At 33.7% G+C, this 18901-nt stretch overlaps 1 non-coding gene across 1 annotated transcript; it reads right to left on the bottom strand.

Moving 5' to 3' along the window:
- Positions 1-12179: 12179 nt before the first annotated feature.
- On the bottom strand, positions 12180-12252 carry Trnaf-gaa (transfer RNA phenylalanine (anticodon GAA)). Its single transcript has one exon. It is a non-coding gene; the product is annotated as a tRNA-Phe (tRNA).
- Positions 12253-18901: the final 6649 nt, after the last annotated feature.

Here is an 18901-nt window from a genome sequence, read left to right on the forward strand (position 1 = left end):
TGACGTTTATCTAAACAGAAACGTTGTCTTATTAACTAATGTAAAATACATTCTACTATTGTGACAGCGTATTTTATTATTATGGTTTCATCTTGAATTATTCATATTCTCTGTCCGTTTGCAGCTCCATTTCATCCATAAGGACTATTTTATATTATGGTTTTCATCATGGATATGTTCCCTTTGATGTGAAAATGTTAAATATATAACTATATGTAATCCGTCGATCTACATTAAAAGTTGTTTTCGATGGAAAATGGCCGAAGATTTCCAATCTTTTCATTTAACAACGCTGCAAGTAGATCGCCTTGTATTTTTAAATTTGCACTTAAACCTAGTAAGCTGTCTTATCTGAGGAATATGAATTATTTATGCAATAATACAATTTGTTATCAATTTGAACTAAGTAACAATAATGGAAAGATAAAACACTACAATTGTTTAATGTTATTTTTTTATTACTTTTACAAATTACTTCTACTGATGTACAGGAATACACCCAATGCTGTTTTCTGCGAACAATGGCCAATTAGTTTCGATGCACTTAATATAGCCCCCAAAAGTCATTTTTGCATGGCATGTTTCCCATTTTGTTATTGAATTGTCATAAGTTGTTTGACATTTATATGACTCATTTGAATTCATTTATTCATTTAGGCGTAGTTGCATGTTCTAATATCAAACATAGCTCAATCGAGGGTTTCATTAAGGACTCAAAAAGAGGATGAAAACTTTGAAAACCTTTGTACATTTTATATAATTAATTCAGGTGATAAGAACAGACCACGATTATATCTTATATCTCCTGACGCATCTGATTACATCAATGTTGTTTTCATAGACCTATTTAGTAAACTTTCCAATACTTATTTTCATTACAAATATAACGTAAGTTATGCAATTTCAATAAGCTTACGTTTTGTTAGTGATCATTTCTTTAATTTTCCATTAGGAAATAAAGCATTTGATTATTTGTCCAGAAAAGCAGACACATATGCTTATGACTAGTAATATAACTTATGTGAATGCAGAGTCTCACTGCGAATGACCGTAACTTTGATTGCCAAACTACCCTGAACGAAACCATGTTTGATTTCGTCAAACTTGTGATGCAAGAACTATGTCCATGTGTTGTCAGCTTTGAAAATGAACTGGTAAAACAGAGGGTAGGAAGATATCAAAATACTGTGTTGATGTGGGTTTTTTTTTCTTTGGAATATTTTTTGTTCGGCGTGATGTATTGTGAATGAATCATTAATCATTGGTCTTTACCTTTTACGTGTATCAGGTAAAAGAGTGGTCGTAAAAAAATAAGCAATTTGAAATGAAATTCTAGACAAACCTTACTAATTATTTAGATCGCAAACATTTAAAGCAATTGATATATGTTCATTTTTAAAAACGGAGGATAGTGTTTCCCAGCTGACAACAGGAACTTGTCAAGGGTAGTGTTAAAGTCAGCAGTCACAAAGTTTAAGGCAATGATAACTACCAGGACATGACGCTGACAATTAAATACGGCACTGCGAACGGGGCAGGTTTCATGATAAAGTCACACGTGGAATCGTCTAACAGAAAATATTAGCTTTCATTATTTCTCAATAGCCTAAGCAGAACAAACAAAATCGTAAGATTGTGTGATATAAATTGCTTAGGATAGCGATAGGAAAATATGTTTTACGTTACTGCTACGCGTATGTGGCTTTAATGATAAACATTCTGATTCGTATAGCTAGAACAGCATTTTACCTTTTGGTCTTTTATCATTCAGATGTGAGTACAATACCTAATCTACATTTTACATACAGGGATAAAAATCACAACGTTCCAAGATCTACACAGAATGTCATGGCCTTCATTAAAGATGTTGACGCGGCGGCGAAGGCGTCACGACATGATGGACCGATACTCGTCCATTGCTTGTGAGTGATATGCCTTTCAGCGTGACATTTTCAAGTGCATTGAAACATAAGGTTATCATCATGTTAACAACGTTGAAAACATACCTATGTTATCATGGTCAAATTTATAGATTATAGATCTGAGAGTAAGTTCGAAGTTAAATAAAGCAATTTCATTTTCTTTTATGCTTTATTGAGATTTATCAGTAAAATAAAAATTGATAATTCACTGTTTCAAACACTGAAACAAACAATTATCCTCTATTATCAAACTAATTGCAAACGCTATATTAAGTATTTCTAACTAACGTATGCTGTTTAAGGAATAGGACCCGCATATAAGCTTGTGAGCTGATACCTGCATTGACTCCATTAATGTTCAATCGCTTTGCCTGCTTAATCATACAGTTGTGATGTTTTTTGAAAGTTGTGTTTTTGCAGATTTCCATAAAAAATAAAATAATGTCATAATCATATATAAAGCTATAACAATGTGTATATTTGCTCTTCATTTCAAGTAAAACCGGATGACTTATTTACAAATTCCCCCTAAATCCAGGTCGGATAACTTAAACAACAAATTTCAAACTATATTATTTTTTATTTATTTTTTTATAATCTGCTATAAGCCAGTCAGTGTAAATGCGCATGCTACGAAATATGACTAAACAATCGTTTACACTTTCTGATTTTAGTTCATTCGCCATAAATGTTTAAAGCTGCACTCTCAAATATTAACCGTTTTGGCAAAGTTTTTGTCTTGATATAAGTCAATTTTGGCGTAAATTTCTGAAACTAGTTATCCGTTCTTAGTGTTTGCCCTACATTGTCAGCCAATCAGGGGCGATAGATTTATGAAATGTTTCATTTCTTATTTGTGAAGAATCGTTATTTTTTTCTGAAGACGACTCTTCAGGATTCAGTAAATTGCTATAACTGCGGATGCGCACATAGCCACGCCTACTGTTTGCATATGCAAAGGCGCAATTTCAGTGTCAACGCTGATTTAAATGACGTCACAATATTGAATTGATTGACAGACGCAATACTTAATTTTAAAGCTGATGCAATTAAAAAGGGGCTCACACTAAGTCGGTTAGAATTTTTTAAGTAATTTATCCTTGAATAAGAAGCCACGGTCACCTCGCTGCGATCCGCTTCCTTAGGTTACTTATTCACGAAGAAATTTCTTAATAAACTCTAACCTTTGCATAAAATCAATCGTTTTGCAAATAACAGTAAACACCATTCTCCCGAGAATTATATTAAAGACTTTTTAGGACACCAAGCAAGTGTTCATCAATCTCAGTTATTTAATGGTTATGTAATGTTAAAGCGTAAGTGAAATAGTTAAGGCTTTGGATGGTTTCAACTTGCTTTGGGTTATTATTTGTTTTGTAAATGACCAAATACACTAGTGAATGATTTAAGTTTGACTTGTTATGGATATTATTTGATGTACAACATATTTCATAGCGTCATTTGTGTTAAAGAGAGTATCAAACTTCCAATTTGTATATACGTAAGTGTACACCTGCGCCAAAAATGCGTTGCATCAAATAGTTTTAGTTCCGATTATGTACACATCGATCAGTTACGTGATTTTCAGATAAGATCCTCTTATCCCTAGTTCTTTTTAACTACATAAGAAATAATGTTTGTAAATTGTATTTTTTTAAGATTAAGATTATATCATCAATATAAATTATTTAATGTCCATTTGACGAAAATGAAATGGTCAATAATTCGAAAATGACGTTCAAAACGTAAAACAAGACAATTCGTATGAAAACATTTATTTCCGAAATTGTACAGGAGTATTTAAGGAGAACAAGTGAAAATGTAACAACGATTTAGCCCCTCCGTCAAATGTTGAAATAACACATCTTACCCTAAAATGTTATAAGTATAGAGAACTTTTTAAACGCAGTCACTCATAGTCCGCTTATTAATTAATTCGATCTTGCATTGTTCAGTTTAATAAGAAAGTTTCTAGTAAACGTTTTGCCATATTTTCAGATTTGACAGTTTTACACAATATAAAATTACATGTGAAAGGTCTACTTCAAATCATGATTTAAGATGCCTCATAAGTAGAAGTGTTGTTTTTTTTAACTTTTTTGCTCCAGATTTGAATGTATCATAGAAACAGGAAAATAGTAAAATACGTACTATTCCTCCAAAACCTCGGTTTTCATTTAGATAAACAAGTAAACTTTAAGCACAACAGATTATTTGAGCAGAGAAGGACGTAAGAAAGACTGATGATAAAATGATAGATAGAAGAGAAGAAGGTAGCTACAACCGATAAATGCACTTTTCGGCGAGCCAGAAATCATCGGTTTCTGAAGACATATTCTATAAACCGTCTCTTTTGTGCTTGGATCTACATATGCGTTGAATTCATTTGAGAACAGAATCTGTCCAGAAGAATTAACAAACAGTATATAACTGTTTTTAAATACGTAAACTTCATCAGATAGTAACTCAATTTGTTCACAAAATGCAAATTTTGATAACACGAGGTTTATATAGTTATAATTCTGGCTATTTTCTGCAAGGACATAAGTCGAATAAACATTGTCCTTGATTTCCGCTGAATATTGACGTAAAATAGCATTCTCCTGTGGTGTAACGGATGCAATGTCAACTGGTATAACATCTGTAGATCCAGCACCAGATGACTCTGAAATCGGAACAAAAAGCCTAAATCTGCTGAACGTTTGTGTTACAACAAAGTCCTTGTTATCAACACGAATAAGCCACTGCATGTTAACTAAACGTTCAGTTTCGGACACTACTTCAGAATAATACTCCCGTTTTTTTCGTCTGAGCAAAGTATACATGAAGTTGTTCACTTTTCCGTTTTTACCGTAGTAAATTACTCTTGGAATAAATGTCCAGTTCTTTGCCCATGGCGAATTGAAGTTTACTGGGAATTGCCTCCCACTGCCGTCAAGTTTTCTGATCACATCTAAGAAAAGCTGTTCATTTATATTAGGGGTCAGTGTAAAGTTGAGATGAATCATATTATTTGAAACTTTAAGATCGAGAACGGGAGGTCCACAAGTTCCATCTGGTTTCAGTAATCGAGTACTGGGACAAAATACAGGTCTACACACCTAAAAGAGACACAATGTCATATTAAATCCTATTAGAAAAATAACAACATTTAGTATTTTATTTAGTTAACAAACCGTTTTTTTTTTTACAGATTTTGTCTAATTTGTTTATCAAGACGTACACTAATTCATGCAATGTCATAACATTTAAACGTTGTCATTCTTTTGGAGTTAAACATCAATGTAATGGAGTTTGTATATTGCGTATATTCTACGTATACATTCTATATGGAACATAGATGTTTAGACACAAAACTACAATTTAATGGCGAAAATTAAATTGTTTGATTACATAAATAATAAATATAAAAATAGTTCTATACATAGTTATCATATCACAGTAATTAAATAGAATCTTAAAATCAAGCCGCAATTTAAAGCGTCTACAAATGGTATAAAGTATTGGTCGATTGGTCTATTTAAACGCGCTTATTAAGACAGCTTAAACCTGTTATGAATCAAAGTTCGTGTCACAAAATATAAAGTAATCTTAGTAATATCTTAAATAATAGCTTTGATTGAAAACTCTTACAAGCATATTCTGTAATCGTCATCATAAATTATTACATACGTTTTTGATGCCCCATGTTTTGCACACACGTCTCGAATGGGCGCCTCTGGCACCGACCGGCATGCTTATCTCGGTAGATGTTTTGCCCGCTACCATCACTGTAAAAGAACCTGCAGACCCCAAGGGATTGTAGTGTTCGTCATATGACATATACGCATGTTTTGGATGATGACACTCGTTTTGATCTCCATGGCAGGACTTACAAAAAACGTTTCTGTACCAAATAACACGAGGATACTCTGCCGACATAACAGGCATCATAGGACCTTTTTCACAGATATTTATTAATTCCGGTGATGCAAAGGAATCTGACCCGTTGCAAGTGTTTATAAGTTTTGGAAAACATTGTAGGACCCTTCTTGGTATGTGAAATGTTCCACGTGGCAACATAAACTGAACATAACAAAATTGTTGGTCGTCAAAGTTCATTTTTACTCTAGTCATTACTTCGTCAAGCGATTTAGCTTCGATGCTATTTGTATATAATTGACATTGAAGCATAGTTTTAAGTTTCACAAAGTCCTTGGCATAGTGGCATTGGGCACATCGCTCATTCTTGTAGATCAATTTTCGTTCAGAAGAATATACCGGACTTAGGCTTCCCCAATATGATAATGTTTCTTCTCCGCATGGATTGATTTCAGTGGTGTTGGTCTGCAAATAATCAAAAAATAAATCTTTCCTAAGAAATACAAACGGCGGAATCTGATTCTAGAATATATCAAAACTACAGCAATGAAGTATCGGTGAACTCCTGCGAATGAAAAAAATTGCAAAGCATGAATAATGAATAACCTACGGGCATGTACAAGGCATTGTTGATACAATGTGTCATTCAACAAAAAAAATAACATACTAAGTAAAGCCGACGGAGTTTGTACAGTAGCTTGGCTTTGTTGAGACTAAGCCGATAGCGGAGGTAATGTACAATTCTGATACCCGGTGACAAAATATTATGCTGGTATGATTCCAAAGGGTTTGTTTGCTTATAACTAATGTGGAAAATGGCGAAAATTATAATATAGAAAAAGTTGTTGCAGCGTATTAATGTTGTTTGTTGTTTTTTAATTTCAAATGTAATCGGACGTGGGCTGGCTAATTTTACCATACTTCCAGTCCATAAACCCTTCTTTGTTATTGTATTTTGGGAGAAAAGGATATATTTTGTTGCTCTACATATAAACAAAACTTACAAATACTATCGGAATAACATGGAGTCACAAGACATCTTAAAATAATTGTACGTTTATCATAAAAGGAAATCATTCATATGCAAAAGTCCAGAGAAGCGGTCTTCTCAAATGAGTAAACGCGTTTACTCTTCACGATAAAAGTCAACGACACGCTCGGTGGCGGTAATCTATTGAAATTTGTTTAAGATTGGTTTATATAGTCTATTAAAAAACACGTTTTGTTTAAAAACAACACGATAACAATCATTAGATTTAATGAATTTGCTCAATTTATATTGAAACTTCCCAGACATAATGACATTTGAATACTTGTTGTTCGATTTTCATACAATTAATAATACATGAATGAAAACTACAGAGGTTAACTGTTACTACGTACATAAAATATGAACATGTGTAAAACTGTAAAGAAATCCGACATAATAACAATATCTATCATGTGTTTCCGTTCCGGATTAATAATATCTGTCATGTGTTCCCGTTCCGGATAGAAAAATCCGACCCGAGGGCACCTGCGTTGCCAGGTAACGAGGCTTGCCGAGTTACCGGCTACGCAGCGTGCCCGAGGGTCGGATTTTTCTATCCGGAACGGACACACATGATAGATATTTTTTCTAGCATAACTTAAATTACATAATTTGTGAGGAAAATACATAAAAAAGCGCATTTTTGTACATTTCACCAAAAAGCGCGTGCGATGACGTTTACTGACGTCATGACGCACAGTAATTTGTCTTCACTGTATACGTAAATAAATTCCTTCGATATCACGTCTTTTAAGGGTAATTTTGTTTTGTTATGAAGATATATTTTTGCAAAGTTAATGTTTATGGAACTCATCTATTGAAATCTCATAATTATGGTTACATAAAGTATATAATAAAATAAATAAAAAGTATTACGTCACAGCGAGTGACTCATCTGGCATGGGGGTGCCAGATGGAATTTTCCAGCACGGCTGACGTCACCGAAAATGCCTATCCGGTGTGCTAGAAAGAAAAATCCGACCCGAGGGCACCTGCGTTGCCAGGCAAGCCTCGTTACCGGCAACGCAGCGTGCCCGAGGGTCGGATTTTTCTATCCGGAACGGAAACACATGATAGATATTTTTTTTCTAGCATACATTAAATAACATATTTTGTGAAGAAGATATATTAAAAAGGCGCATTTTTGTACATATCACCAAAAAGCGCGTGCCATGATGTTTACTGACGTCATGACGCGCAGTAATTTGTCTTCACTGCATACGTAAATAAGTTCCTTCGATATCACGTCTTTAAAGGGTAATGTTGTTTTGTTATGAAGATATATTTTTGCAAAGTTAATGTTTATGGAACTCATCTATTGAAATCTCATAATTATGGCTACATAAAGTATATAATAAAATAAATAAAAAGTATTACGTCACAGCGCGTGACTCATCTGGCATGGGGGGTGCCAGATGGAATTTTTCAGCACGGCTGACGTCACCGGAAATGCCTATCCGGTGTGCTAGAAAGAAAAATCCGACCCGAGGGCACCTGCGTTGCCAGGCAAGCCTCGTTACCGGCAACGCAGCGTGCCCGAGGGTCGGATTTTTCTATCCGGAACGGAAACACATGGTAGATATTTTTTCTAGCATACATTAAATAACATATTTTGTGAAGAAGATATATTGAAAAGGCGCATTTTTGTACATATCACCAAAAAGCGCTTCCGATGATGTTTACTGACGTCATGACGCGCAGTAATTTGTATTCACTGCATACGTCAATCAGTTCCTACGACATTACCTCTTTTAAGGGTTATTTTGTTTTGTTTTTTAAAGTTTATTTTTGTTAAGTTAATGTTAATGGAACTCATCTATAATTTCATAATTATGATTACATAACATGTATTATAAAAGAAATTCAAATTATTACGTCACAGCGACAGTGACTCCTCTGGCATGGGGGGATGCCAGATGGAGTTTTCCAGCACGGCTGAATTCACCTGAAATGCCTATCCGGTGTGCTAGAATTATCTGTTTGCGGTATTTAAACATGTATACAATCAGGTGACTGTTTACATTCTGTTTGCTGTATAAATACACATGCATGTGATCACGTGACTGATGAATGTTTTGTTAAAGATATTTGCTCATGGTATCTTTGTCAACTCCCGTACAGTATGCTCGACTATTCAAAGAATTAGGAAAGCTCTGCTACTCACCCAGAAGTCGGCGTCGGCGTCACATATTGGACAAGGTTTTGCATGTGAACTTCTTTAAGTCATACATCATCCATTGCATTGAAACTTAAGGTTTGTGTTCCAATCTATCCAACCTACCTTTTTAAAGATTCAAAACATGAATTTTAGATATGATGCAAATTATTGGCCTTAACCATTTGACTGTAATATTTAATGACTTACTGGACATGTTGTGATCATGTACAGTCCAAACTTATCTTCTCTGTGTTTATTTCCGACTACAGGGGGAGTACACGACAGATGATCGGTCTCAGCTCTTTCGATTGAGTACATTTCATCGAAACAGCAATTCATTGATTCAGTACACTCTTTTGAACAGCTGCAATCTGTATAAAATGAAATATTAAATTAGGAACGCATGTAACATATGGCAATTCATATTCTACTTTTCAACGACAAATATTGATGTAAGTATTATGATAGATAGTTCTATCACAGGAAGTGTATATGTCTGTTTCTACACATCACTGTCTTTGTACATATACACTGTACATATTATTACAGCTCTGCAAATCGTTCGTATATAATGTCAGCTGTGAACAGGGTTATGCTCTTTCTTGCTCAAAATGTATATTGACAAGAATAGTATTAATAACATTAAAACGATTTAGGACAGCAAAGCGATACCTCCTAACATGTATCTCAATGTTTTCTCCAATAGTTTTGGTACAAATGCAGTCAAATTTCTTACCTGCACAATGACTGTCACAAGCGTTTACTTCGAGACTACGGGATGCGTTACAGCTTTCTTCCATGAGCTGATGACATTGTTCTTCAGTCATTACATCGAAACTGCGTCTTGCAAGATCTCTAGCACATAGAATGACTAGTACTAAACACAAATAGAAGCTCTGCATGGTTAAAACGTTTATTGAATAAAATCTGAGACTGCTTTCGCAGGTTTAAATACCAATATTTTAATTACTGATTTTCTAAAACAAATGATATGTGCTGTGCTTGTCATAGGTTGTCATTTGTTGGCATAAATAATGTCATTTCTAGATAATTCGAGATAATTAAGTTTGAAGAAGTATACACAATGAAATAAATCTCAATTTGTTTAAGAACATTAGGGTTTCTAAACTTAAATAATTTCCTTTATAGGCAAATTTAGACCGAATACACCGTTTTGCCGTTTTTACGACTCATTATTTTTTAAGAGATAGGGTAATGTAGACGGTTATCTCATTTATGTTGTCTGCAGTAAATACGTAAATACGTAAGTTGGTTGAAATTTACTATGACAGCGGTTACCGCAAGCAACCGCTATCAATTAAATGGTAGAAGAAATAATGGCAAAAATATGATACAAAATGAATTACTTCCGAGATATTTTGAAAATGATAACCCACCAAGATGCAGTGATGTTGCCAACATCTTCAGGTTCTCTTTGTTGGCATCAACCGCAATCACCCGTCGCCCATTCTTGGCTATTGGAATGGTAAACGAACCAATGTTGCAACCAAGGTCAAGAAAAGCCATGTCCTTGACCGGTATTTATAACGTCCTCACTGTTTTTAACAATTTTATTCTCTCATGTGTTGTCTTTAGGAATCCTTTCTGAGATCCATATATCGTCACTAAAATTATATATACAAATAGGCGACTCTAATCCATCCGGTGATACCTCTAAAATCGCCCTTTTACACTTACTCAAATACGAGATGGCATTCACAACGATGTTTTACACTCTTGGTTGTATTCTGGAACTATTTTGCCAATCATGTGTATAGTTAGTGCACTTCCATTAGACAATTGTGATATGTGTAAAAAAATAACACAAAACGATACACAACGAAACAAAAAAAAATCAGAATATATCAGAAGTGACAAACATTGTCCTATATATAAGTTTACTGAAAAGCCAATTCCAATATATCAGTACATAGACAGTTATTTTACGGAAGACAGGCGGTTCTTTTCTTTCCTGACATATTGCACTCGATAACACTTGTTTTCTTTCTTAAATGTAACCCTCGTTAGTGAAAATCAGATGAAAATTGATGAAATGTACCATATTTGTTTGTAATCATGCATACGTTTCATTTGGGATCGTTCTTATTACTCCATAAACAGAATGTTTACAAAACAACCAAAATACGTTTGAAGATTAAAAATAATTTAAAGGCACTGCATTCCCCAATTTCTCACAAAACTCCTCATATTACGTAAAATGTCAAGTTATGCTTACTTTTATTATGACGTCCGCTGTTTTTTGCTCAAGCTTGGATGTGCCATTTTCTCTTTTTATAAACAGCTTCTAAGAGTGCTGGAGCCACGGTTTCGCATCCGCGAACTAGTATCGAGAATAATGAAGAAGAGAAGTTTTAACTTCATCAAACTTAGCTGTCAAATATTATTTCTCTTTCATGCGATGACATCCAATTAATATACTCCTAAAGCCTGAGCGTCTAATATGTATGCGCCGCAGCTAAGAATATGTTTATTAAATTCATAAGATTAATAGCTCATATCGAGAACGATTCATTGTAATAATGATAGCAGACATTAATCAGACCCATTGTTTAGTTTATTTGCCCGGGATATGCAAGATACGTATACAAAATACATTTAGCATAACTACCAAAGGCTTATTTTGGGTTTTGATTGGCTTGCAGCTGCACGGGTTCCGGGCTGAAGTAACTTTGATCAGTAAGTGAGGTGCGAGTGCAAAGACATGAATGGATGTTTGTTTTTTGTTAAATAAATCGGAATACGTACCATTGTTTAGTAAGTTACATTTTTTTGCATTTTATAAATGAAGGAAAGGTTAATTTAGGCAATTGTTGATGGCTAGACAACTTCAGAGCCTTTTTTGTAACTTTAAGTATTTTTGAATGTCATGAAAAAACTCAGTGAATCTCTTGTTTTGTTTATATGATATAAGTGCTTGATAATTGTGTTTGGGTTATTTCAGATAACCGTTCCTAGGTTCCTTCGTTCCTACGTTCCTTTACGATCCTGTACATTCATTAGCGTTACGATGAGTTCCATTACGTTCTGTTATGCTGACTGATTAAATGTGAGCGAGTATATTAAACGAATCACGGTTTATTATGTGAATAGAAAATACCGCGGTTAGGTGACTTGAAACCGCGATAATGTATTATATTACATATTCTAGTGCTCAAAAATAAGATCAGCCGCCGAACTGTTCCGTTCGTGCCGGAACCCGGGATTGAACCGGGGGCCTTTAGATCTTCAGTCTAACGCTCTCCCAACTGAGCTATTCCGGCTGATAACAGTTGATGTATTAGTATAAATTGCTATAATAAGACAGTAAATAACTCATAGCGGTCAAGTAATGCCGATAAGAAGATTTAACCTCATCAAACTTAGCTGTCAAATACTATTGATATGAATACAATTTTGTGATCTAAACGTCAAAATGTTGTTGAAATTGATCCTACGGCTAATTAATCCAACAGTGACAAGTTGACAATTCAAGTTCTCAAACATTTCATATCTATACGGTATCTTCCTTCTTAAAGCAGCACTATATGTTCTCGCCAATATATTCCTTTCATAGTTACGAATAAAGAAATTAACTACATTGAATATGGCCTCTACTTGATAGCTAAACCTGTCAACTAAAATAATACGTTTTAAAGTAATCAATATATTGTATTTCCATTTTTCCTTAACACTGTTTCATTCATAGCTTTACACAACGCTATGATTACGTCGAACAAAGTTGGAAATATATCTTTGTATGTTCACCGTATGCATGTTTGGTGTTGACACTGTTGGTCCGACTGGAGTCATTTCTTTGCATCTGTTCGATGCAAATTGAATGTATTTTTTTTGTTTATGCTATTTGTCAATACATGATTCATTGTTTGTAAATTAATGCCGGATTTCGTTTGGCTTATAGTTTTTAGTTTGTTATTATGAATTGTTCATGTTTGGACATAATTTAATGTATAACCCATGTGAGCTTCTGTTTCAATGACTGTTCCAAAGCAGCAACCCCTCGTTTACTAATAAACATATATATCATGAATGCGTTTTCTTTCTGTGTTGTTTTGTATGGGGTATGTCTATCTTGTTTGGATGCGGTTTGTCTGTGTTGTCTGGTATGGGGTATGTCTATGTTATTTGGATGCGGTACGTCAATCTTGTTTGGATGCGGTTTGTCTGTGTTGTTTTGTATTGGGTATGTCTATCTTGTTTGGATGCGGTTTGTCTGTGTTGTTTTGTATGGGGCATGTCTATCTTGTTTGAATGCGGTTTGTCTGTGTTGTTTGAATGTTATGTGTATACGTTTTTTTATCTACGCTGTGTGTCTCTTGTTTAGTGTATGTAAGGCCTTGACCGTGTGCCGTTAAACGGGGTCAATGTAATTGTTGCGGCTATTCAGCTCGCCCCTGTCGTTTTCACTGCAGTTGATTTAGGCGTATAAATATATTGTTTGTTTTCGGTACCCTGACCAATCCTTTATGTTTCGGCTACGACCCTTAACTATTTTTATTTCCTTGATAAATATGATAAGTCATTTGTTTTTTGTTAAAAATCAAAATCATGAAGTGTGTTTGGCTTTTAACGATATAAGTGATGCTAATATTGTATAATATTTGTTCTTAAGCATATAATTTACTTTTTGGTAACAGAAAACTCATTAGAAACAATTTGCCAAAAAAATATCTTAACTACCTACCCTATTTTAGGGCCATGAAACCGGAAACAAACACAGTATTTGTTACGCCTTATCCCATGGACAACAACAAACTTGACAGGTTCATAGCAAGGTAAACACTCATTTTCTTAAAAGTCTCATCAAATGAGTAAGCACGTATCGCTTGTTTGTTTTTGTTCAAAATACCGGTACAACACAGTGGGAGAGTGTCTAAAAAATACTTCGGCCTGTGATAACTCTGTTTACAATTTGTTCAATACAAAAGTAAGTTTGTTTAAAGCTGAAGATGTTTGACTTACGCTCCGTTGTACGTTCAAAGGGATGTTTTTGTTTCGTTGTGTGTAGTATGGTGCTATTCTGTTTACACATATCAAAATTGTCTAATGGGAGTTCACTTAATTATATACATGATTGGCAAAATAGTTCCAGAATACGACCAAGAGTGTTTAACATTGTTGTGAATGCCGTCTCGTATTTGGGTAATTGTAACAGAGCTACGTTAATGGTACCACCGGATAAACTAATGTCACCTATTTGTATATATAATGCTAGTGACGATATATGGATATCGGAAAGGATTCTTAAAGATCACACATGGGAGTATAAAAATGTCAAAACAGTGTGGACGTTAATGAAACCGGTCGAGGACATGGCTTTTCTTGACCTCGGTTGCAACATCGGTGCGTTTACTATTCCAATAGCCAAGCATGGTCGAAGAGTGATTGCGGTTGATGCCAACAAGGAGAACCTGAAGATGCTGGCAACGTCACTGCATCTTGGTGGGCTGACGGAAAACGTAACACTTATATGGAACGGTGTGTCTAATGAAACGTCATATGTATATCTTGTGCCAAACGAAAACAATATTGGTGGTTCAAAGATAGCAATCTCTGATATACAAAAACCAAAAGACGAGGACAACAGTATTATAACAATAAGATTAGATGATATGTTAAGAACTGTTGGTTCAAGTACATTGTTTATAAAAATGGATATCGAGCAACACGAAGCGATGGCACTTCAGGGCGCTGCGAAATTCTTTAAAGACATTGACGTACGTTATGTACTGATGGAATGGATGCTCTTTAAAAACACCAATAATACGCAGGAGGGTTCGTTTACCATTGACTTTTTTGACAAAAATCAATTCCTCCCGTTTCGTGTCGGTGACTTTAAGGAACTGATGATAGAAGACGCATATTCAACATGGCCAGCTAACGTATTATGGATAAAGCAATGAACTGGGTTGCATTCATAGCGTTACTGAAAAGTAACGGTGTCTTGTTAACTTATGTAAAATACTTCCTACTATTTTGATGGCGAATATTATTAAGGTTTCATCTTTAAGTATTAGTATTATCTTTCCTTTCGCAGTTCTGATTCTAAGTCTCATTTGCTCCCTTCGCCCATAAGAACTTATTTATATTATGATTCTCATCTTAAAATGTCCCTTTGGATTATGTTTTTTGTGATATTTGTTAACAATTAATCAGGTTGCCGCCGTTTTTTTAAAACCTCGATGTCGATAATGTAAACTCAAACAACTACTAGGTTTTGCATGAAGGCAGGTACAATTTGAATTGCTGCGAAAATTTTAGATAATCTGGACACTACGTTAGCTGTTTTTATCCCGATCTTGTTTAATGATATCTTCAACTCTGGTTGGCTATCATTAACTTTTGTACTCCACTTCGAACAAACCAACTTAAGTGTATTCACTGGAGACAGATGGTTCCCTTGTACAACGGTACTTCTCCAGCTGTGTTGATATTGCTACTAATTACCGCTAGAAGCATACCTTAATTATTTAAATCAAATTCCTTTGCTTAGTTAATGCCAGTGTCACATGTAATATTATCAATGATGTAAAGCATGTTGACACGTGTATATTTTAATGTCATCAGTCTATGTTGTTATACACCATAACACATACTTGAAAATGTTATGTACGTATTTATATGTAATACGTCCAGATACATCAGACTAAGGTTGTTTTCGATGGAAAATGGCCGAAAAGTTCCAATTTTTGTAAGAATTATTTACATGTAACAACGCTGCACGTAGATTACGTAGTAATATTTATTTTGCATGTAAAACTAATAAGCAGTTTAATCTGAGGAATAATTAATTAGTTATGCAATAATACAATTAGGAATCAATTTGAACTTAGTAATACTATTGAAAAATAAAACGCTACAATTATTTACTATTGTTACTTTTACTTTTACGAATTACTTTTACTGATGTACCGGCATACCTCCGAGTTTGTTTTCGATAGAATATGGCCAATGAGTTTCGATTTACTTAACATAGCTCCCAATAGTAATTTTTGCATGGCATGTTTCCCAGTTTGTTATTGAATTGTCATTTTAACAAATGTTTATCAATTCTACATGCCAAGCAGTCAAATATAAACCATGATATGAGATTTATACTAATACCTTTCTTCAGGAGCCTACTTCATATCAATAAAAGTGTAGTTACAATGAGACAAATCATTCCCCTTTGTTTTGATTTGTAATCGATAATACGATTTGTCTGTATATATATCGAAAATATGGTTCAGGAATATTCCATTGCAATAACAGTTTAATTTCCAAGACCGATTTCGTAATAGAAACACTTATCAGAAACGCATGGACGTATTGATTTTCATCAAAATTAAATTATACTGTATCAAATGTAGTTTGAAGAGGTGATATTATTTCAACTTTAATATTTGTTGTTATATTATTTTATAAAATATTCATGCATGTATCTTAAGCTTATGATATGCTTTTAACTGTTCGAATACTTTAAAGCTGTGTTTAGAAGTAAATATGTGTCATACAATGAGCACAGAGTTAATAAATTGGAAATTGTTAATGAAAACCATTAACCTGTCAATGTTAAACCCTTTAGCATGTTTTGATATATTGTGTAGAATGTAGAATTCAATTTATAATAATTTTATAACGATCATTGCGTTTGTTCTTTTTATCATTTTAAATGATGTATTTTCGGCCTCAAACTAGCTCGCATTGACGTTTCTATGTTCTTTGTTTTGAGGAAATACTGTTTATGGCGATTAGGGGACCATCTAGTATCTAGTCCCTTTTATGTTTAGTAAAGTTTTTCATTTGTTGGTCAATTCATCTTAGCACTTAGTTAATTCACTCATTTATTTGTCAATGCATCGTCTGAGTAGTATACTTACTCATTTACTTGTCTATTGATCTAAATGTAGAGTTCACTTAATCATTTATTTGTCAACTCATGTTGTTGCATAGTACACTTATTCATTTATTTGTCTATTGATTTGAAGGAATGGTATACTTACTTATTTATTTGTCACTATATTATAATGTATTGACTTTCCAGTATAGAAACATGTCATTTATATTTAAAGCATATATATTATAACAACCATTGGATTTTCAGCTTACATAGACTTCCAGACCACCATCAAACATATCTTTTACAAATACCTTTAATAAGAAATGCTGTTTTGATTTAAGTTTTATCATTGTACCATACCAATAGGGTTTAGTATCAATACATATGGGAAACATAGCATGAAGTATACAATATATCAAGTAAATATTTAGTATAATCTTTTAATATGTTGTGTTTGTTTGTCTTAAAATTATAGCATTCTCATTCTTGATATACGCATGTTTGTTTTTCGCCCTTTGTATGCTTTTAGACAACACATAATGTATGTTTACTAAAACTGTTTCGTAAAAGACAGTCAATATTCTTTTTTGTTAATATTATCATGTTGTTTTTATAATAAAACCAGAACCCAACTTTATTCATTTCTTTATGTTTGACATAAATAGTTACGATATTGCGGAGACGGTACCCAATGAAGGCCTTTCTGTGAAAGGAAATACAATTAGAAGCATTTTTCAACAATTATATTTAAAAACGGTACGTCTGTAACTCTATTGTCTTACTGTTGATAAATATATAATAACAACAGCAAATTTGTCAGTATTCTTTTTTATCTTAATTTGTTCGATCTAGTCTTCATGTACTATATACATGTAATATTTGTCCACCGATTGAACTACATTAAATATACCTCGGTCTTGGGAGGGGAAACAAACAATAGGCTGGTTTTATATTTTATTTTATTATATATATACATAAGATGACGAACAAGGATTTTCACAAACAGCTCATTTCAGAGCGGACAAACCACGTGGTTTGTAACGTCACATTTGGTTATTGCAGGAAGCAAAATACAGCTCGCTTCATTTAGAAAAATTGCTGTAAGCTTTTTTTATATCATTTTTTTTAAAGAATATAGCGCAAGTTTAGAGAAACATTTACAAAATATTCGGTTCGTGAATGATATGTTTAGCAATTTTTTATTTTTTTTTCAAATAACAACAGCAAATGTTCAGAATGTATAAAATTGTGTTCGTTATTGCAAGCCGCAAATGTCTTCTCTGGTCCACAAACGTGTTAATATGGATATTTACCATATTTGACTACCAAACGGAAGTACAGGAATGTGTGGATTTGGCAACATTTTCTGTTTCAAAGCTAAATGTTTAGTTTTGATGAAAGGAAAGTAACTACTTTAAGGGTACTTTTTAAAGTTTATATATTCACTCCTAAGTTTGCAGTGAAAAAATCCAATTGACTTAATCAGGTAAGGCCTGTTCTGGTGCATGTTGAATATACATACTGATTTACGTCAAAACTATACTACCATATATACTATTGTCATAATCATGTTGGGCCTTTTCTGGTGCATGTTAATATACATACTGATTTACGTCAAAACTATACTACCATATATACTATTGTCATAATCATGTTGGGCCTTTTCTGGTGCATGTTAATATACATACTGATTTACGTCAAAACTATACTACCATATATACTATTGTCATAATCATGCTGGGCCTGTTCTGGTGCATGTTAATATACATACTGATTTACGTCAAAACTATACTACCATATGAGCCGCGTCGCGCGATTTTGGGCCTTCGGACATAATTATTACAAATGAAATAATCATTAATAAAAAATGCCAAAAATAATGATTTTTTTCTATGTAAATCAATTTCTTCCTGACTTGTTTCTTTTTAAGGTTTGTCATTGGTGCATTATTTTCTCGATAATTTATGACCATTGGTTCACTCATGTTTCCATAGCAACCATGGAATTCGTCCCGACATATTTTGACTGGATTGATAGTCTGTGTTTAAAACGGCCAAATGTATTAAAAATACAAAAATGATTCATTATTTTTA

This window comes from Mya arenaria, chromosome 10 (genome assembly GCF_026914265.1).
Source record: "Mya arenaria isolate MELC-2E11 chromosome 10, ASM2691426v1".
Lineage (NCBI taxonomy): Eukaryota > Metazoa > Mollusca > Bivalvia > Myida > Myidae > Mya > Mya arenaria.